Here is a 23,135-nt window from a genome sequence, read left to right on the forward strand (position 1 = left end):
TCATATTTACTGTATTATTAAAGTATAATTAAATTCATTTACATTTCTAACTGAAATTTTTACTTTAAAAATCCGGTTGGAATTTCACCATGAAATTTAGAATAATATTCTCAAATACAAATGCAAATTTACAATATCATCCTTCAAATTTATAAGTAATTTTTGAATGATGTCATAAATTTATATTCTTGCACATCCTCACTATATAAAGTGTATTGTCTTCAGTAAAATAACTTAATTATTTATGTTATTCTAAAGCATCAGACTTCGAAGTATCTCACTCAAATCTCACCCACAAATATTCTGGGAAACCGAAAATGAGATAAAAACTCCAGATTAAAGTATTAAGTCAAAAGATATCAACAATATGTAATACTAAACATATATATTTTATTTTGAAATCAAATATTTTATTATCAAGCCAAAAATATATTACAACAAATACCTTTTACAAATACTTAAAAATATGTGTGATCACATGTTAAGCAATATAAAGCAGTCTTTTTCTCTTTCCAGTTTCAAAACAAACAAGCAAGCTGAGCTTACTAATTCAGTTTTTAAAGAAGAATTTTACAATTAAATTAAAGTACATTTTTCCAAAAAGTGGAAATTTTTACATAATGAATCCAATTCTCTTACTTCCAATATTACACACAACTTGAGTTAAAAGCACAAATGATTAAAATGATTCTTGAAAGAACAACATTGCTAATTTTCACAAGAAAAATTAAATAAAACCCATTATGCATATACTCGTAACATGAATTAAAATTTTCCTTCAAATTCATGGTTTATCTTGACTACACCATTATATCAATAAAAGTTTTTTAAAAAATTGTAAGACTTTTATTTATATACATCTGATACTCTTTGAGAGCTTCACTGCTCCTTAAGCTAACTTACATATAAAGTTTGCATTTTGTTTCAAATTTACAAGATCTAAGCACTTGATACGAAGTTTTCGATCTTTGAGAAAACATACGTTTAATGCTTGAGTTTTCCCTTATTTTTGTTAATCATGAAAACAAATTCCTTCTCAAAATTGGGATGCTCATCTGCTTATTTATAAACACCAAGCAAAACAAATATTTGCAAAAATGTAAATAAATGTAAAATTCTGCAATCAACACTGGAGTTTGCTACTTTCATATGGATCTGTACAATTCAATAAAATCTGAATTTCATTACTTTTAAAAAAATTGGTTACAATATGTTAAAATAAGAAATACATAAAAATGCTCTGACATGAAATTACGAATACCAAATATAGCCATTAAAACATTACGACATTTATAGGCAACGAACATCTATATGCAAACAAAACGAATACAGTCATAAAATTACAGAATGAGTATTTAAAATACACAGTCGTTATAAGAAAATTTGACAATCATGCAGTATGTGATTTACCGCTTTTAGATAGTTATTTCTTACATGGTAACACAAAAATGATTTTTTTAAAATTTGAATGTGTGAAAAAACAATGGGGAAAAGAAGTGATTAGAACAAAAGTCAGTTTTAGTGCCACCTTCTAAAAAACACGCAACTAACTAAAAGCGGTAGACTGCATACATGATCACCAAAAATTTGGCTTGCAGTATGAAAACTATCGAAAATTCAGCATGCAGTATGAAAACTATCTATATACAACAGAAAAGGGTTTTTTGATATGGAATAAGAAACTTCTTTAACCTTCAAAACAAAATGCAGGATGGAACTGGTGAACATTAACTATGTGGATAAAAGCACCCAATGGTTACTAAAACATTTATGACAATATTAATTACACTCAGTAGAAATATTGAGCAAATATATATTTTTAATTCACATTAATTAATCTGTGACAATGAGACAGACACAGAAGACAATATTTTTAAATTTTTAAAAAACACAGACAATTATTTTTCACAAAAAATATTTCAGCCATAAAGAAAATTGCAAACTATTTTGAAAATAAGAGACCTTGAAAACCTACAACTGGTATTAAAACAACAAAGTTAAATAATATTCAGAAGAGGTGCATATATTCACAGGAAATTTTTAAAAAGTTCAGTAATGCTTTTCGTCAACAGAGTTATTGATCATGACTGAGGTAGTAATTTTATTACAGTAGAAGTTTCTGTGATTAGTTTCAACAATTTTAGGGGATTTTATAACATTTCACAAAAACAAAATTATCTGCACAAGTTAAATAAATTTACAAGTTTTACACTTTTTAATTTTTGCAATAATTTCTGGATTAAAGATTTTCTAAATAAAGAAAATATGTGTATATATAATAAAAGTATAAAAACATCATTTTCTTAATCAGAAATATTGATGTAATAAAATATTAACATAGTTAAAATATTAGTGTACTTTAATTTTTTAATTCCTCATTCTAAATTTTAATATTACTTAATGCTTTTTAGCTAGTTTCATTTGATTCGGCTACCTTCTTAATTTTATGCCATAGCTGCCAACCTTATTATATGAAAAATTAGGAGATTCTTAACATATATAATAAAAAATTGCGAGTTTCTGTCAGAATTTTGCCCTGTGGAGTCACACTTACAAAAATTGTAAACTGACTTAAGTTCACTCTATAATGCATGATTTTACTGAACTATTTATAATATGATCCTGAAATAAAAATACAAAAAATTTTTAATATATATTCTAAAATTTATCTTTTCAGGCTAATTTCATTTTTTAACTTTCTTACTTTTTTTTTTTTTTTTTAATATTGAGAAAAGCCAGCTTTTATTTATCAAAATACTTTTAAATACAATGAAAACAAAATCAGAAATTAATGTACATATTGAACATTGTGTGAATAAATTAAATAATATGTCAGTCATTATATATAGAACAAAAACACAAATATGAATTGATAGTGCTGAATCTTCATAACAGAAATTCTACAATAGACTATGACAACTCAAATGTCCTGTAAAAATTCTACGATTCTTTTTCTTTTTCTTTTTTTTTTCCCCCTCCTACTTTTTTGTGTATGGGAATGCACCAGAGAAAGAGATAAAATTACTACCCTTATCATGATTTCTACATCATGCAGAAAAAACTTATCAAATCTTAAAAACAAATATTAACCCAGCTACAAAGCATTACAAATTATTCAACCTCATTTAATGGTGATCTTGGGGGGGGGGGAGGAAAAAAAACTCTTAATATATATATATTAAAAGTATAAGGCTTTGACTTAAAAAACTACAGACAAAAATTTTCACTACTGGATATAAACACAAACACAATAAAGATAATTAATAATTATTATAGGATAATATAATACATGCATATAGTTTATTTATAGGAAACCTTTATGGTTTATATATTTTATACAAAAATTATGTAACTTTTACAAGTTTTGCATTTTCCCAACAATGAACATATTTCTGCTACATATTAAGCTACAAATACACTTTTTCAACAAATATATTGCCACGTAATAATATCAACTATAGAGATTCTAATATGCATGTATGCAGTCTTAAGTAGCAAGACTGTAACTTATGCAATATGATTAAGCACCATACATATTTATTGATTAAAATACATCAAATCTAATAAAATACAAATAATAATACTATGATTACTGAAAAAAGTATTTGAAATTCAAACAGTTGTATGTGTAGAAAGGAAGGGGAATATTTATTTTTAGCTGAAATTTATTTTCTACCCTTAGCACTAAAATGCTATGTCTTTTCAGATATATTTCTGTTAATTACCAGCAATTCAATACAGTTATACAATTTCTATTGAACTAGAAGAACACTGATTTCCATCAAGTTTTGTAGTCAGAATCTTAAAATTGCATAATTTTTAGGCTAATGTATAGTATGTAGCAGTGACAGAGAGTACCCAAATGCATGTAGTTTATACCAATACTGTATTTAATGATTAATATACACAAGTAGCATTTCAATGCTATTTCAGCATTCTATGGATTATAAAAAAATTCAGTTTCTTCAACATGAGGCAAATGTATTGAAACCCTTCCTACTGTAGATTGGAAATTTTGCATACACAATAGAATTAAAATTCAGAAACATTATAAACTAAAATAAGAAGAAATAACACTAAATAGTTCTTTATAATTCAAAACTATATTAAAAGTGATTTTGTTTTAATTTCTGAGCTACAAGAAAGTTTACTCTGTACATGTATATGAAGGGGGAAAAACATAAAAGATAGCAGAATGTGCAGTATATAACTAGAAAGGCTGCAAAATACAAAATATCTTCTATATATGCAAATTCAATTCAAATATAAAATTAACAACAGATTTAACACCAAAGAAAAATGATTTTTCTTGTATTCTTGAAGTCAAAATTGCAGTTTCATGTGAAAAGAAAAATCCACATATTACATTAACTATAGCCTTAAAATTCTCAATAATGATTATAAAACAATTATTGAGACTGATAAGAAGAATAAGCCTGATTTTGTTCATAGCTATAATTCTGAGTATTAGTATTAGGCACTGATTGCCTATGTACAGTAGGGGGTCCCATTTGGCTATTCATGTTGGGATGAGCTAAACCAGACTGCTGAGAAGCAGGTCTATAATGGGAATAATTACCCTGACCATAGCTTGAAGAAAAACGACTCTGGGGTGCTGAAGATGGTGGTGGAGTTGATCCTTGAGGGTTAGATCCTGTAGATGGATGGATATAGTTGGACTGGGGTGGAGGGCCATAATTAGACTGGGTTGTTGTTGGAGGAGATCCATAAGAATTACTTGCAGAGCTGGAAAAATTCTGTGAATGACCCATATAATTTTGAGACATGGGTACAGAAGAATAATTAGCTTGGGTTGAAGTAGTTGAAGAATATGCTTGGGTGTTTTGATTTTGGTACCACTGAGAAGGAGGATTTGTAGATGGTTGAGCATATGATTGTGACTGGTTGTATGTTTGTGATGACTGAGTAGTATACACTTGAGGCTGGGAAGTTGAAGTAGGAGGCATATTAAAATTGTTCTGAGACTGATTAGAAGATTGATTGGGATAATTTTGGACAGAAGGTTGTTGTTGCTGTTGCTGGTTTGGTGGCGGTTGATGAGAAGATTGTTGTTGCTGGGCTTGTGGTGGCTGTTGTTGTTGCTGTTGAGATGACTGCTGTTGCTGCTGCTGTTGTTGTTGTTGTTGTTGCTGCTGCTGCTGCTGTTGTTGCTGCTGCTGCTGTGATGGAGCTTGCTGCTGAGCTGTCTGAGGATGTGGAGAAGAACTAGGTCCATAGCCTTGAGCCTGGCTTACAGGTGCAGGATAATTCTGTGGTGACGAACTGTTATAATTAGATGGTGCATGATTTTGAGCATAATTACTCTGTGGAGAAGGGCTACTATTATACTGAGTATGAGAAGGCTGCTGAGGAGGTTGAGCTTGATTTGGAGGATATGCTGACTGTTGTTGGTATTGCTGCTGTGGTCCCGCTAAAATGAATATAACTATTTTAAAAGCATGCATTTACAAATGCATGAAAAACATTTTGAAATAAACTATGAAGCTGTAGTACAGAAATTATAAATAACACAATTTCAACTACAATCTAACAACCAGTATATCATTTTATTACCATCAACAGCATGGAGGTAAGAAAGGAAGGAGTGGCCAAACCGGTACTAGAAGTGAAGCACTACTTCGAAGCTTCGGTCACCAGATCGGGTGTTTTTTATTTACATTCAGAAGCTCGCTTGACAGCTGTCTGATAGTATTTTGATACACGACTGTTCTATACAAATCGAAAACGGAACACTTCCGCATAAAAGAAACATTCCTAGTGTGATGGATAATAGCATTTTGTATAGTTTAGCGACATTTACGCAAAAATCACATCTTGGTTATTTTTCGATAATTAACAACAGCGCTTTTGATTATGAATTTGTTTTATAAAATTCTAAGCTGTTGAACTACAAAAATTTATATTTTAGCAAAAAAGTTATGCTTAAAGAATGAAAAATACCTCACCGTATCTTTAAAATTGTATACATTTTTCGATACCCTTAATAAAGTATTCGCTACTTTTATTTTATGTTCCAAACGCCAAAATGTTTTAAATAAAATAAATTTTTTTCACATCCACAGATTATTGTAACATATACTTTTTAAAATTAGTGTAAATTACTTTACTCGAAAAATATAGTTAATGCACAGAAATTAAAGGTTTTCACATGCCGGAAATGAAAAATATGAAATATGCATGCGCTTCCAAAAGGCATGCATCTGCCTTTAACAAAATACGTAAATATTTATTTAATTATCTATAAATGTATTTGAAATGAAGGATTTATTCATTCATAAATAACTGTGAAAGTTACTGTGAAGAAATCTAATTACTAAATGCATCTAAATTTATAATGATTATAAATATTATCTAAATATGTAATAACCTTAACATTGAATTGTAAACATAAATTGACATCCTGTTGACAAATACGTTATAAAGCTATTTAAGCAAGAATTGTTCGTACTGGAAAGCAATCTGTTAAAAGGTATTGTAAAGCAATTTCCATGAGATGTGTACTTAAGAAAGTAATAACGAAGATTTTTGAAATATGTATTGTTAAAATTAAGGGTAAAAAAATCTGATAAGTATAAATAAAAGAATTATTCCCCTTATCAGTCATATATTCCCCTTATATAAGTCAGTTACAAGTTTTAAATAAATATTTAAAAAAATAATTCTTATTTTATTCTCTTTCAGAAATATTCAGAGAAAGTTAAGTACTATTTAAAGTATTTCGCTATTAAATTAGTAGGTGCTCCAATTTGAAATGGACCGAATACAGCATTAATTATAAATTGACTTATAGTTTTCGATTTAAAAGATGCCTCAGAAGCTAAAAAATCATGTCATATTTGAGAAAGTATTTTAGAAAGAAGCTCTATAAATAGAAAAGAAATAATGCATAATTTTAAAAATGCAATGAACTTTGATCTTAATTTTTGTAATCCTTAACCGAATCAAATCGAATTACCTTAAATTTTTTTCTAATGTAATTAACGAAAACTTGTGAAAATATTTCAAATTAAACCATTCTGAGCAATCTGCTCTGTGAAAAGTATAGCATTTAATTCCGTTCAGAACGAAATGTTGTTTAAAAATGCATTCTTTTCATATACTTAGGCCTCTGAATTATAGTAGAAAAAGAAAATGTATACATTTATATGCATATTTACGACGTAATTACAAAATATTTACATCCGATCGTATCAAAACCCATTGAACTCAATGGTAAATTACCCAATGTTTTGGTCACCAAAGAAGGAATCGCCAGTGCTTCAAACCAGCGTATGGGGAAACCGGTTTAGGGCCACTCCATCTAACTTCCTACCTCCATGATCAACAGCATTTTACGAGATCTAACTTACGAGTTCAACTTTATTTAGAATTACATAAATTCTGCATTATGCAAAGTGTTCACAAATGCTGTCTTTCTAGTGAACACTTTAAATAAATAGAAATCTAAAAACAAGTATATAAACATACAACATTTTATTAATTAAACAAAGCAACTTTAAAAATTTCAAAAGTTGTAACCCTCAAAATACAAAAAATACTCAAGCAACATTCAAGCATCCACAACATTTGTTGTGCAGCTCTCTGAAATGGTTCTGCAATGCACTGTCATAATAGCTAAAGTCTAGAAGCAAAATATTCAGTGGCCTTGACAACACATGAAAACAGACAGTCTCTGCTAATCCACCAATTTGGGAATATTTAATTAAGAAAACTGCAAACATGAGCAGTCCAATGAAGATTTAATTCTTGAATTTTTCTAGTTTATTTTCCTAGCTGCTGACTGCAGATATACATTTCTAATTACAAAAATGTTTTAAATGGTGCAAATATTCCCATTTCAACATTTAAATCTAAAAATTGTTAAAACTTCAAAATTTAATTTTTATACATTCTCTAAGTTAATATTACATATATACATAATATTTAAAAAAAATTTTGTACTCATTATAAAAAATAAAATACAAAAAGTGTGACTCCTATGTAAGATAAAACGTGTTATTTCATTTTGAAATTGGTGATCAAATATTCAGGGGCTGTTCATATACTGAAGACTGAAATGTTTGCATCTGTACAAAACAAAAAATAAAATATCAGTTTTTAAAAAATACTTGCGATGCTTGACCATTTAGTGACAAGATTACTGCGAAATGGATTGATCAAAGTTTTTCAAGAAGGAAATTTTATTCAAAGAATCTTATAGAATTCGTGTTCTAGGAAACACTGGCAGGTTACGTACGGTATTGGCATATATAGCCAACTTGTAAAATCGTATGCATAAATTAAAAACATTTCTAGTTTAATAAAATTTGAGAATATTAATTATTTTTAACATGTGAAAACTTATAAATTGTGTGAATATTTTTTCTGGCATACCAATTGTAAAGAACATGTAATAACAAAATGAATGTAAAGAATGTGTAATCACATATTATTAGTAAATCACAAAAAAAGTATCAATGAAAGATTTTTAAGAGAGAAAATTTATTCCAAATACTCTAATTCATTTATTAACCAACCTCTCACTGCAAGTGGAAAAATATCAGAAATATCTGAAATTTTGATATTAAATATCTCAGTCAATTTTTAACATGGGTATCAAACTTTTTTTTAATGAGAACAAAATTTTGCTAAATAGGAGCCAAGAGATCATACAAAAAGTTAGATTTTCTAATTTTAATAAAAGCACTTTTTTTAATTAAAAAATGTCAAAACATAAATATTTGCTTCATTTTAAACATTTCTGTAAGTAGTGAAAGTATACTGGAAGTAGTGTATTCACAACTCACTGGTTAATAAAAACTCACCAGTTATTAAAATTTGTTGCTTATTACATTCAAATACCTAGGAATCAAAATTAACACACACTAATCATTTTTAAAAAAAACACTGTTTATTAAACTTTCTGCAGATCATAAAAACTCAAAACTGTCAAAAGACTGATTCTACAGTGCCAGAATATCCTACTGGTAAATTATCAAAGATGTTTATACACTATAGCTTATTCATTGTTCAGGTACATAGTGCTTTAATAAAACTGATTTAGCCAAAATTTCAGACTGCCTAGTAGCACCCACTCTATCCTTGTACCTACCAGACACTGTTTGCAAAGTGTTTCATTAGGTCTGCAGTTGACAGAAGCATAATTTCCTTACAATGTTCCTACAAAGTTAATGAAAGCAATCCTCTAGAGCAGGGTTTCCAAACTGGGGGGGGGGGAGATCATAGTTTCTGGGAAGGAATGCAGCCAGACTTTTACTTACCTGTTAAGTATTAAGTTTACAAATATAAAAACAACTACTTATTAAAGGTTTGGTATTAATCAATATTTTCTATGTTTTTTCTCATTTAGTTAACAAAGCAGATAAAAATAATCTAAATAAATGTATATATATATATATATTTTTTTTCTTTTAAACTTTGGAAAGGACGGAGGGAAATGATCATCTAGCAATGGTCAAAGGGGTGCATGTGGCAAAAAAGGATTGATAACCCTTGCTTTGCAGACCCTGTGAATGAGCTAGTGCTCCTTTTCAAACTCCAGCTGATGTAGGGAATGGATGTGTAAATTCTACACTCAATCAAGTATTCCATATCCAAAATCTTCCTATTGGAATACTCACATTATGTTCACAGACAGTTATCAGCAAATTTTACAAAATTCTCCCGAGCATTATTGTATATTATCATTCTTAGAATGTAAAGGAAGTCGTTGCTGGAGGTTTAAGAAGAGGTAAAGATAGTATCGACACACATGTAATCGTGGAGTAGGAAATCGATTCAAATGACAAAAGGCAATCTTTTTGCTGGCTAAGTTTTGCAATCAAAGAAATCGCTGGAAAGCGTATTAAGTTGCTGTATGTGCAACTTGTAAAATGTCAAAAATTTCCCAATGAAAAGATTTAAGACTTCAAGAAAAAGACAAACTGTCAAATGATACTATAATCTTGGTAAGTGCAGCCACAGAGAAGCAGCATTCAAACCAAGAGTTTATAAAACAGTATTATGCAGTTACTGAGAACTGTAATGGATGAAGAACTAATTTAAAAAAAAAAGTCTCAATGAAATGGAAAAGGGATTGGAAATTGACAGATGTTGAAACTGTTCTCCTAGAATAGTTTCAAATAGCAAGACTGAAAAATGTTAATATTTCTAGAGCTCTTTTAACCAGAATATCTGTGGAATTTACTAAAATCCTACAAAATGTTATATTTACTAATTGATAAATGGCTCACAAAAATAGAAAAGAGAGAAATAACATTATTCATCCAAGAGTAATGAAATAAGAGGCAGATCATCTTTAAAGTGGCTGATAAGTAGGGGGGAAAAGTTTCACCAGAGATGCTAAAGAAATACAATAAACACGAAATATATAATATTGTTACGAATTTTAGTTAGATATTTTTAGTAGAATTATAATTAAAATTGTTTTATTTCCTCATGCAATGCAGCGCATGACAAATTTTTAAGAGTAAGCTACGTCGGAAAAGTAAAAACACAAGAGCACATGCATTTAACATTAAATAAAAGTTTATCTCAGTAATTTATATTTAATTTGAATAAATGTAATTGACTTCTATATTATCTGTAACCGTAATTCTACTCTTTTGCTACTCCAGAAATTTCGAGAAGCAGAAATTACTAGAATCTCACAAGACCCAATTTAAAAGTTATAAAAAGCCGGAGAGAAACACCTCAGCTCAGTTTTTTGTGAATTTGTAGTGAGATTGGATTAGCTTTTTCTTTGTATTTGTGTTGTATTTTAACGCTTTGAGTAGTTTAAAGTATAGCTATATGAATATCTCTGAGGAAAATTGCAGCATTTTGTTATATTTCTTGCGATAAGAATAAATTTTATTAACCTTTTTATCAGACTTCTGTATTGAATCTATTACGAACCTGTATGCACGCAATGCTTTTTGGTGTCAGAAGTAATAAGAGGGATGGAAGAACAATTAAGACAACTCGTGGCTCCTTTTGTTGCATACTCAAAAAAAAAAAAAAAAAAAAAAAAAAAAAAAAAAAAAAAAAAAGAGGAAACTGGCCAAGCATGCTTTAAAGAAGTGATTAAAGTGGGACAAGAATCTGTTAAAAAAAAGGTGAAAGCTCTTCAAGAAATATAGAAGAATTTGTTAAAGAGGTGATGAAAGCCTTTCAAGAAAGATTGAAGCCGGTCAAGAGGAAATAATAATAAAAAAATAAATAAAAAAAAAACCTGCATAATAGAAAACAGTTTTGAGGCTATGGTAGGCAGAATATATGCGGTTGAAAATAAAGTTGGACACATTGAAAAAAAGAGTTTCTTCTGCAAAAGAACAAATAAAAAAAGAGTTTCTTCTGTAAAAGAATAAATAAAAAAAGAGTTTCTTCCATCATAGAACAAATAGAAGGAAGAGTCTCTGCCAACAACAAATTGACCAACATATTGATGCCAGGTTTTCTGCGGTTTTCAAAGAAGTTGATACCTTGAAGAAAGTCATAGCTACAGCAGAAAGCAATAATGATGGTTTTAAATTTGTACCCATGCCTCTCGTCCCTCTCTGAAGTTATTCACGTATGATGGTCCACGTAATATGTCCCCCCCCAAAAAAAATAAAATTGAAAGATGATCAAAATAGATACCAGTAGTTTTAAAAACTTCAAAATACAATTAAAAAACTGATCATGAATAATGCAAACAAAATAGAACAATTCTTTGCAAAAATTTAAAATTTCATCAGGTATGCAAATATAAACATGGTGTCATAAAACAATTCAAAATAACTTTTGAAACTGCATAAAAGGTTAATTTTTCGCATTTTATTTATTATTTTAGGTATTAATTATTAGATTGTTGTTAGCTATTAGCTTACTAGGTACATTTAAAGCAGTTATCATAACTTGCAATTAAATCACCACCATTCAGTCATTTAATAAACTTAAATTTTAATATAATATATACATACACAAGGCAAATTAAATTAAAAATACATTTCAAGTCCATTCCATATTCAATTTGGAAAAAAGCATATGCAAAAATTTTACACACACATATACATACATATTTATAAAACATAATACAGACCTAGTTTTTAGATAGGACACAGTTTTGAAAAAGCTCTTACTATTTTTAGAATAGAAAAGGGGAAGTGTCCCAATTAAAAAGAAGAATTAAGGGCCTACTGCTAATTTAAAATATATCTCAGTTACATAATTTTTATTGTATATATTCCATGCTAATTTAAATTATAATTCAGTTATATATTTTATCTTACATAAACACACACACATATCTTACATAAAGTAGTTCAAAACCTAATACAAAATAAATTAAAAATACTTTTAAAATCTGCCGCCCAAGTTAGGTTAGGGAAGTTGAGTGAAAAACCAAAGGGCCCGGGTTTGACTCCCGGAGAAGGAATGGTTGTAGCTCCCTTCAAAGGAGGCAAAGGTGGCCCACCTATTAGGTGCCTCCATAATAAAATGACCACCACTTCTAGCCTTCGTGGTGGCTAAGCCAAAGTCGGCTGAGGGCCTGCCATTGGAGAAAAACAAAAACCTTTTAAATCTATCCGATATTCAATTCAGAACATAACATATGACCCCCGCCAAAAAAAAAAACACAGATGCACAGTGGCAAACTTCATGATAGGTGCCAAAAACAGAAAGGGAAAAGGAAAAACGAAATTTATATCTTTCACAGTATTGTCATCCAGGGGTTGGTGCAACAAAAGAAGTAAATACATCGGGTCAGTTTCTTATCCAACAAAGACACAGATTAAAGTTTAATATTCAACACATCTTGTGTGGGAAGTGACTCAAGTCATTTTGTGTGGATTGATAGTCCAGCCCGAGAAGCGACTACAGTCATTTTTGAAGAGATTGGTAGTCGAGCGCAGATAATGACAAAAGTAATTTTTCACAAATTATTGTTATCCGTGGGCTTTTACATGAGCCCTAGGTTGACGGCCGAACACTTCAACATTAACACATATGTTGCAAAAATGCATTCCCGTGAATGTGCTTTGCTGACAATGTTATGCCATAATGAACATTATTTGACATCAGAGCTTTCAGCTATGCACTAAATCTGAGAAGTTGAGTGGCGGGCACACTCTATACAGCCAATAATTTTGACAAGTATACTCGTACACCTGCTCGTACGTTGTCTACACGTATGTTTGCATAACTGAACTTCATCACAAGGAGCATCAACTTAGTGCTTAATTTGACTCTTTTTACAATCAATTCCTAAGGAGAGACAATAATAAAATAGAATTTGATGATGAAGAATTATGTGCAGATAATTTTTCGAATTACAAGAGGTTATCGATGATGATTCTAGTGACTACGATATTACACATCGACCTAGAACTATTATTATCTGATGAAGATTTTCAGGCAGTTCTGATTCAAGCTCAGATTCAGATGATTCTAATTCCCAAGAATGGTCATCAGTAGACAAACCCACAGCCTTGGAAGAGATTTTTAGGTCACTTAGAAATAAATACAGAGAACACTCCACATAGTACTGTAGCTTTATTTATTGGCAATAAGTTTTTTACATTTTTTGTAGAGAAGTCAAACAAATATTATTACTAAAATATTGATAAATTCACAACTTCCAAGAGAGCCCTCAAATTGATAAACAAGACATGAAGAAATTTTGTTGGCGTCTTATGGGAGTGTGTAAGAACCGAAAAGACGATTATTGCAGCACAGATTCATGTATAGAAAGGCCTATTTTACCAAAAATAATGACAAGAGACAGATTTTGTATGTTACGGAAGGCCTGTCACTTTAATAATAATGAAGACTTGAGTGATGGATTAAACAGGCTTTCGAAAGTCAGACTACTACTGAATTACTTTGTTCCCAAGTTTATAAATGTTTATAGACCTATTCATTAGTTGTCTTTGTATACTTAGGAGAGGGAGGTTACCTTCAGAGTTTACAATGCAATGAAGATTGTACAATATGGAATTCTAATTTGTATACTGTGCGACAGTACTACAGGCTACATGATGCATGATTTCGAAATATATTGTGCTCAAGGAAAATGACTGATAGAAATGTTATATCACCTTATGTAAACTTGTGGCATCATATCTATATGGATAATTAGTACAATAGTGAAAAGCTAATACAAAATAAAATAAGCATTTTCAGCACAGAGGACTTCTGGACTGCCTAAAAACCATTTCACTGAAAAGGAAATTGCCAGAAGGAAAACAGACATTTTAGTTAAAATATGGCAAACAAAGAAAACACTTTCTCTCATAGATCAATAATAATTCATCTTCAAAATTCCTCATGCTATTGTCAAGTGCCAATTACATATACATCTTAAAGTTGGGATAATTCAAAGAAATGAACTATGGCACCAGACGTCTCCTTTCATTCAACAATTTTCTCATCCCTATTTTTCAAATGATAGGATAGACAACCATTTAATTGAACTTTTGACAACATGCATACCTAGACTTGTATACTGAACAATTTTAAATTTGGCTTATACAGGTTTTCTATTTTGGTTAAAATTTTGCTGCAAAATCTTACCTCTCTGCTTATACCCGAATTGAATATCTCGAAACGTATGGTAGTCATCAAATTTTTCATCATAGAATTTTCTTTTTCTTTCCCACTTTGCAATAAACAATTCTTCTATACTTACACTTGAAAGACGTGATCCTAAATTCACATAAATTAAAATTTTTGAAATTTGGTGATTTACCAAGACAAGTGATGAGAAACAGAAGTCTCCTAATTTTACCAGGAGGGCTGGCATCTCTAATATACATATCTGCAGTAAACTTGATTAAGTAGTAAAAATATATTAAATGAGTTCTTCTCTATCTAATAATTACACATTTAAATAAATTTTGCAGTACAACCAACATGGTACAAGGTACTTTGCAGAGTCTCAACAATGAAAAAAATTGAATAGCTTTTGAATGGAGAAAGACTTTTATTTCAAATTTTCCAGATCTACATAGTGGAAGAAAAAAATGTGGATACTACATGACTTCCTTGTATGGCCTATTAAATTATACACATATTTTGCTACCTTTCATTTAAACTTACTTTCCCAAATATAAATATGGGAACCAACAGATCACATTAAAAGTTAGATTTCCTTATTTGTCGAAAATAAATTTTCTTTTAATTCAATATTGCCAAAATATGAATATGTTTGCAATTTAAAACCACTTCTGCATTGGACATAACTACAAGCAACAGTTGTAAAAATAAATGCCAGGTTAAAGGGGGTGGGGGTATATCTATTACCTAATTTAATTGTATACACATTTTTGGTACTGCCAATTACAACATACAAGGAAGATGCACAATTAGATGTTACAGCAGTCCAATATACAAAATTTTAACATTCTAAGGCTAATTGTTTTTGAGTTACACAAGATACCTACATCATGAAAAAATATGTTTAGGGAAAAAAAAAGAAACCTTTATTCTGTCCATGAATGCAGATGTTATAAAAAAAAAAAAAAAAAAATTAGTCAAAATGGATATTTCTACTGAAATATGACACTAGAAATTTTTTGCCATTACAATATTTCATTTACTTTGTACAAGAAAGTAAAAATTATAATTTGAATTCCTCAAACTGCCTGCCATTTGAGGAGACTAAGGAACAAAGTCCCAGCTCAAAGTTCTCAATAACTCACTTCAGATGCTCCATTAAAACCTACCTTTTAATACTTGATATTACTATTTTAGCACTTGTGTGGTTTTGGTCTATCTGCATAGATTTTATCATAGCTACATATGAAATTGTTGAGTGAGGAAAAGCAGCACTATAGAAAGGCCATGCAAGTATTTAATAAAATGATTCGTGAAACCTCTTGCACTAATGCAATTATGATCCCAACTTCTGAACAAGTCCAGCAGTGATTGAAAGCAGTGATTCTGAGCAAGTCCATGATTTCAGCAATACTGAGGAGCTCAATTCTGCTGAAACCATGTGTTTATGTGAGTATAGTTTGCTTCACTTTATTGTTGCAAACAGAGTAAATTTCTTTTATTTTTCTTCCTTTAGTTTTGAACTTTATGTTTGGCAACAAGATAATTGATTGATAGAATTGTGTTTGTGACAGCCATGTAGAATGGCTCGCTTACTTTGTATCAATTATTTTGCATCGCTGACAACTTATTTACAATTAGTGTAATGAAATAAAAGTGAAGGAATACAGTCCATGTGTTAAGTGATTATTGTTTGTGAAACATATTAAGTAAAGATCACCATGTGTACTGAATTCAATGTTTGTCATAAATATCAGGAATGAGCCCTGTTCTTTCCGACAAAAAAAATACAGAATCAACATTGTGATCCATAAAAGATCAACAATGTCATTTTTTATGAATGAAAATGTTTGAGAATGTCCATTTCAGGCTTCTTGCAGCTCCAAATCTGATAATTTTGGAAAGTTACCTACCCGTACAACCAGAAGTGTTCCTCATCAGATAAAATGACATTGCCAGAGTTAAAACCAGCATCAATCACTTCGCATGTGACACTAGTGAAATCCAATCTTTTTCCCACTGTATCTGGCTTGACAGATAGTCCTAAGTGGATTTTGTAAAGCAAGCTTTATGGGCTATTCTCCATGCTGTGGTTAGTCTAACGTCAAGTAGTAATGTAAAGTTAGTGGCTCTTCCTTCGTTATTGTTTTGGCAGTGGTAATGATTTTAGGCAACCTTGCTTATTTATGTTTAGTCTGCATACTTTTTTTCTCATCAGCCATTAAATCTGTTTACTCAAACTTGCCAATTTAGGAATGTAATATGTCTGGTAATGGGGTTTGGCGTATTTTTAAAGGCTCTAGACTACTTCTTGAGTGTGACAGATTTCTGGTCACATTATTAAAATTTTGGACTTAAAAAAGATTTTGATTGAATATTGGTCAATTTTAGCACCTCCCTCCCCCCAAAAAAATTAAAATACAATAGATCCCGTAAATACATTCCCTTATGGTCTTTGCACAAGTGCACAAAATCTATCACTACTACATCCAAATGAAGCACCTTGTACTTTATTATCAGTATCCAAAGGCTCCTCATACATAAGAAATCAGGAACAAAATACTCACGAGAATGGCCAACTGGAGGCTGTGGGGCAGAATTAAAGTTTTGAGGAACACCAGGCCCATGATTTTGATTTGAACCAACACCCTGGCCAGATGACATTGCTTGATCTAAACATGCAGCAATAAAAAATAAATAAACATAAAATTAATTTAAAATAATAAAAATAACTGCAATTTTAATTTCAATTAATGTTATTTTAAATAGTTATTCCACACTTGCATATTATTAATTTTCATCTATTTTGACATCAATATATCTGTTTAGCATCAACTCATTAATCAGTACATTTGAAATATTGATCTAAACAATGGAAATTTTAAAATATTTTATAAGAACATTTTTACAATCTTTGAGATTCTCAGGTTATTACTAAATGAATGAATGACTATTATCATTCTGCTGTAAAAAAAAATTGCATTTATGAATGATACATTCCCAAATTGTTGATCAATTACTTTAATGGCATAAACATTAATCTAACAATATTAACATTCATATTTCTTCGGTTATAAGATGTCACTGATTATAAGATGCATCACCTTCTTCGAAAGGTGAAAACAATAGGTAATTCCCAGTTGTAAATGGCCTTGGTAAGAAATAAGAATTAGCACATTTTTGCTAAAGCAAGAAATAAACAATTACTGATCCAAAAGTTAAACACGAATGTAATTTATATTTCCAATGCACATACAATTGGTATTTCTCCATTTAGTGAAAAGTTTCTCACTGATAAATGCTTAATATGCTTACTAATTTTAATATTCCACTGACAAAAAAAGATGGTACAGATTCCTCTACTGCTTCAAACACTGGCTACAAAATTTGATCGATACTTATGTATTTTTCTGTCGCCATGAAAGTTGGCAAAGGTCCTGCCAAATTCACACTAATCATTCTGCAGAATTTTAAAAGAGTAGTTGGATCACTATTTACCTACAGATCACTCTTTTTTTAGTTATATAACTGGCAAATGCAAATTACTGATACAGCCTATCAAATAATAAATAGCATAGCTTAGGCTTTTTGATTATCTGACAATAAAAAATTCATTAAACTTGCACTAGTTTTTCTGGCAACTAAAAATTCCTAATAACATAATGTTTGAAATTATTACAAAATAGTTATCTTCTTTGTAAAATACATAAAAGCGGAATCATGCTGATTTTTACTGTGTCATTTTGTCAAAGCCCAAAGTATTCTACTAAGCATGTTTGTCTTCTATTGAGTATGCACATTTTGATGTTTTGAGTACGATTGTAGAGTATCATGACTTTGAAAACACTCCACAGCTTGCCAATCCTAAATTTTAACCCTTTTTTCAAAATGTATGAAAATAAAAAAGAGAATTAGTGGTTAATTTATATCATTCTTCACAAAAACCAAACTAGCTTACTGAGATTTAAAAACATAAAACCAAAGCAAAAATCTTATGTGTGTACTATGATGTCATGTTTATCTTTCATTGGCACTAAAACGCACTGTTTAACTATAGATTTTGTTTGCCAAAATAGTATAGACGGAAAAATATGTAAGTACCATTTCATTATTATTAGCAGCAATTGAATTTTGGTTATCAGAAAACATCTGTTTAAAATGAATGTTGGGTATTAAATAAAATAATAGATACAGTCAAAAGTCGTTAATTCGGACACCCATAATTCGGAATGATCTATAATCCAGACATCAAAACTAAAAACTTTCTGCGCATGCGGCGCGTTGACACATGCGCATAGGCGTTTACACGTGCGCGTAAGACCTTTTACGACTGCGCATATCAGTGTGCGCAAGTGCAGAATACGTTTTCGCGTGCGCGTTTTATGTATAATGGACGTATAAGCTAAAATTATCTAATTATCTATTTCAGTTAATGTTGATGATTGCGTTGTTCCTTAATTTTCGAATTGGATCCGGCTTATTATTTTTTGCAGACTGTAAGAGCAATTTTATAAAAGTAAGCTTAAACTTTCGATTATATCAAATAGAATTTCCGATATATATTTGTTAATATGTAAAGGATCTAAAGCGAAAGTATGTTTTGAAATCCGAAATCTGTTTATCAATTTCACGCTGCTCGGCGGGGGGGAACGCCGCGCTGCGGCGGGCGCGTAATGAATTGGAAGTTGATTTGTCAGCACTATCCTTATCTTCAGCGCAGATGTTTTTATTTGGCTTATAATTCCTTACCAAATGTAGTATTTCATCTTGATATGCTCCGTCTTTGATATGATTTAAAACAAGTTCCTGGTCATTATAATTCGCTTCCGATAGCGAAAAAAAGTAACAGAGGTTATTGAAAACGAAAAAATTTCGATTGACAAATTAGTCGGTGTTCTTGACACAGCAATTATAGGACTTGAACAGCGGAACTTTGTAACTGAACAAGAAATTATGTCTGTTTAATAGAATTAAAGAGAAAGTATTATCACATGAAACGAAGCAAAACTTAAACAACTTACATTAAAAGAAATGTTTAATAAAGTAAACAAATAAATATTAAGCTTTTTCTTTTTGCAAATTTTGATACCCTTTAGATAATAATTGTTCTTTATTTCATAAATTACGGTTTCATATTTTTAATTTTAGAATTTCTGCATGCCATCTTACGAGAGTTAAACTGATGATCTATAATCCGGAAAAATCGATAATCCGGAATCGCCAAAGTCCCGACGAGTCTGGATTAACGACTTTTGACTGTACAAATTTAAATTGTTTCTGTATGTACACTCACTTCCAAAAGTTAAGCACAAAGATGTAAAATGCAAAAAAAGTCAACAAATACTGCTTTGACACAAAATTCGGCAGGAAAATAGGATATATATCTATGCATAAAACAAAATCAATAATTATATACAGAAATGAAAACAATATTAAATTTTTGTAAGTTAGCAGATAATGACATACTGGAGACTTAAAGAGAATTATGTATATAGTGAAAATAAACAGCATAAAATGAAAAAAAAAGGATATTAATAGGGTATGTGATCTTTCCTCACCTGTATACAAAGTTTACACCTTGTGACCATGCTTTCAATTAGGTGGTCAACCACTGCAGAACTAAGCAATTGCCACTCTTCTTGTAGAGCAGTTTCCAGCTCAGTAAGAGTGGCTGGAGGTGAGAAACGTGAAGATACAGCACAGCCGAGAGCATTCTAAAGATTTTCAATGGGATTAAGGTCGGGCGAATATGCTGGCCACGCCATACGCGCAATCCCTTCACTCTCCAGGTAGTCATTGACGATGTCAGCTCTATGGGGACGTGCGTTATCATCATTTAAACAAAAGTAGGGCCAACTGCTGCAGCGTACAATCTCACAATGGGTTCTAGGACTTCTTCTCGATACCGGACAGCCGTCAAAGAACCCCGTTTAAAGATGCGCAGGTCGGTGCCGTATCCTAATGAAATCCATGCCCACACCATAATGCTACCGCCTTGGAATGCGTGATGTTCGGTGATGTTTTGGGACGGGTTGCGTGTTCATTGTTCACGACATATCCTTATATGCTTGTCATCCATCCGGCTCTACAGCAAATCTTGACTCATCAGTAAACATGACATTGCCCCAGTCAGACACATTCTAATTGACATGTTCCCAGCACCACTGTAATCATGCCCCTCTTGACTGGATGAATAGAGGAACACAAACTCGAGGTATCTAGGCATACAGTCCACTCATATGTACAGTAGCTGCAGATATCGCCTTACCAATGGACGCGGTAACCTGTCACACGTGTGGAGGGCGCTCTGGGATTCCGCTTGACTACAATAGCAATATATCGATCTTCTGCGGGGGTTGTAACCCTCGGGCGACTGGCTACGAACCTTCGGACAACTGTCTGTGTGGTTTGGAAATGTTTCCATAAACGTAAAATTACAGAATGATGAATGCCGAAGAAAAGAGCAACATCTGTGATTGACTGTCCTGCTTCAATGCGCCCCACAACACGCCAGCACTCAGAATCTTCCATTCGTCTCCTGGAAGTCATAGAAACACGCATGTCTTGAAAACAAATTGTACGACAGTTTTAAACACCTTCTATCAGCACTTACAATCAACTTCTGTAACCCTTCAAAAAGCTGGCTTCTTATAAGACTGCCTTTTTTGCAGATTTCTTGACATGAAAGCGTGATTGGCTGTTACCTAACATATTTGCATACTTCCATCTACCTCTGCAGCGAATTGCATCCTCTTCAATTCTGATTGGCTTCCGGAAATTAGCATTTTCCTGTCCGTGCTTAACTTTTGGAAGTGAGTGTATATTGAAAAAAATTGTGTATTGGTAACCAGTTATTTCTCATCAAGACTTATAACAGGGAAGTAATAGAACATCTAATAATCGAAGAAATACAGTAATTGTTGCTATGAACAAAATATGTAATTGCAATCATTTCTCTGATGATAAACTAGTAATATCAAAATGAAAACCTACCGTCTGCACAAATAAACACTTTGTTTAAATGCAGCTTCATAATGACATTTTGAAACAAAAATAAAATATAGTAACTGGCATACTTTTGAAAAAAGGAAAATTTTGCAACTAACTATAGATATAATGGCTGCTCATTTGAAAGCCACCGAAAATTTCTTTACCATTTTAAAATATAAATAGAAGAATCAAAATTATTTTATCAGTTATTCAGAGTTTCCAGGTAAAAACAAAGTGCTCGATGCATACAAAAACTGTAGGGAAAACAAAAATTTTGAGTTTAATGCAGCAATTATAATACAAATCTTTTTTCTAAACATTTATATAAGGAAAAAATATATATATAATTGAAAAAATACAGTAATTTATAAAGAATTCTTTACAAGATTATTTACAGAGCGTACTTAGCAAGATAAAATATATAGACAATTTTAATAACTGAAAATATTAATTATCTTCAAATTCCTGTAATGGAAAGCTAGCATATTAAAATATTTTGTGATGTGTTTTATTATATTTCACTTATGAATACTTTAAATTATTATCTGGTTTCAATAAAATTTTGTATTTTGCTAACAAGCGAAAATGAACATAAACATATTAAAGTTAACATAAATATACAGATTTAAATTATATGCGAGGGGTATTCCAAAAATAATCATACAAAGCTTATTAATTAAATAATTAATAAAAAATATGTTTTTGACATAACACGATGTACCCTGTTTTCGACAATGGACATCTCAATTTTTGACATACTTGCTAGGAGGCAAGACTTTGCATAACTCTCAGTTTTGAAGTATAAAGAAATCAGAAGCTTTTCACACTAGATGGCTATACAACTTTCAAACATCACTACACTGATATATATGAGATAAAATCAAATGCATTATTCAAGTTATTATGCTAGGTATAACATGATTTTAATGTAAAATATTTATTATATAAAATATTTATTATACTAAATATTAAGCTAGGGTTTGGGGCTAATTTCCTATCTGCATTTTATTTACTTATTTTTTAGTCATGAAAACTAACAGAGAAAAGAATGTTATTTATCAAAATGCTTTTAAACAAGGCAAAAATAAAATTAATAACCAATGGGCATACAACCATTTGAAAAAAAAATTGTAATGCACTACTTACAAATGTAAAGCAAAATTAAATACAAATATTTATTTATTTATTAAACACTAATTAAGTCTTTATAAAATACTCTAAAAGTCTCTATAATATTTTGAAACATGTCAAATTGAATAAAATTACTATGAAAAATCACTTTGTTGGTGGAGGGGGAGGGTTAAGTTTTATTAAGAAGAAACAACATCATTACCTAAGGATTTTTAAGGAATTTTTCAGCAAATTTTTTGTGGCATTTCAACTGTCACTTATTTATATTAATACTTCTTGACTTACATAGGTAAGAAATTATCTAAATTCAGAAAAATTGAAAATTGAGATATCTGGATATTTAACCCGAAAATGAGAGATGTGATGAAAAATCACGAGTCTTCTTGTTTAAACAGCAGGCTTGTCAAATTACTTGGTGGTGTAATTCATATACAATACAAAGTCTGAAATCCAGACATTCAATATCCAGAGTGATC

General features: G+C 30.7%; 1 pseudogene across 1 annotated transcript in view; it reads right to left on the minus strand.

Moving 5' to 3' along the window:
- Positions 1–370: 370 nt before the first annotated feature.
- The window catches only part of LOC118201555 (uncharacterized), a 94,040-nt pseudogene continuing 71,275 nt past the window's right edge, over positions 371–23,135 (minus strand). Inside the window, exons 8-9 of the transcript XR_015043393.1 lie at positions 17,106–17,210; positions 371–5,431 (exon numbers count right to left, since the gene is read on the minus strand). The product of XR_015043393.1 is annotated as an uncharacterized LOC118201555 (transcript). The remainder of the gene's footprint in view (positions 5,432–17,105; positions 17,211–23,135) is intronic.

The sequence above is a fragment of the Stegodyphus dumicola genome, chromosome 10 (genome assembly GCF_044657685.1).
Source record: "Stegodyphus dumicola isolate Sdum_Otavi_A_Nest chromosome 10, ASM4465768v1".
Taxonomy (NCBI): Eukaryota; Metazoa; Arthropoda; class Arachnida; order Araneae; family Eresidae; genus Stegodyphus; species Stegodyphus dumicola.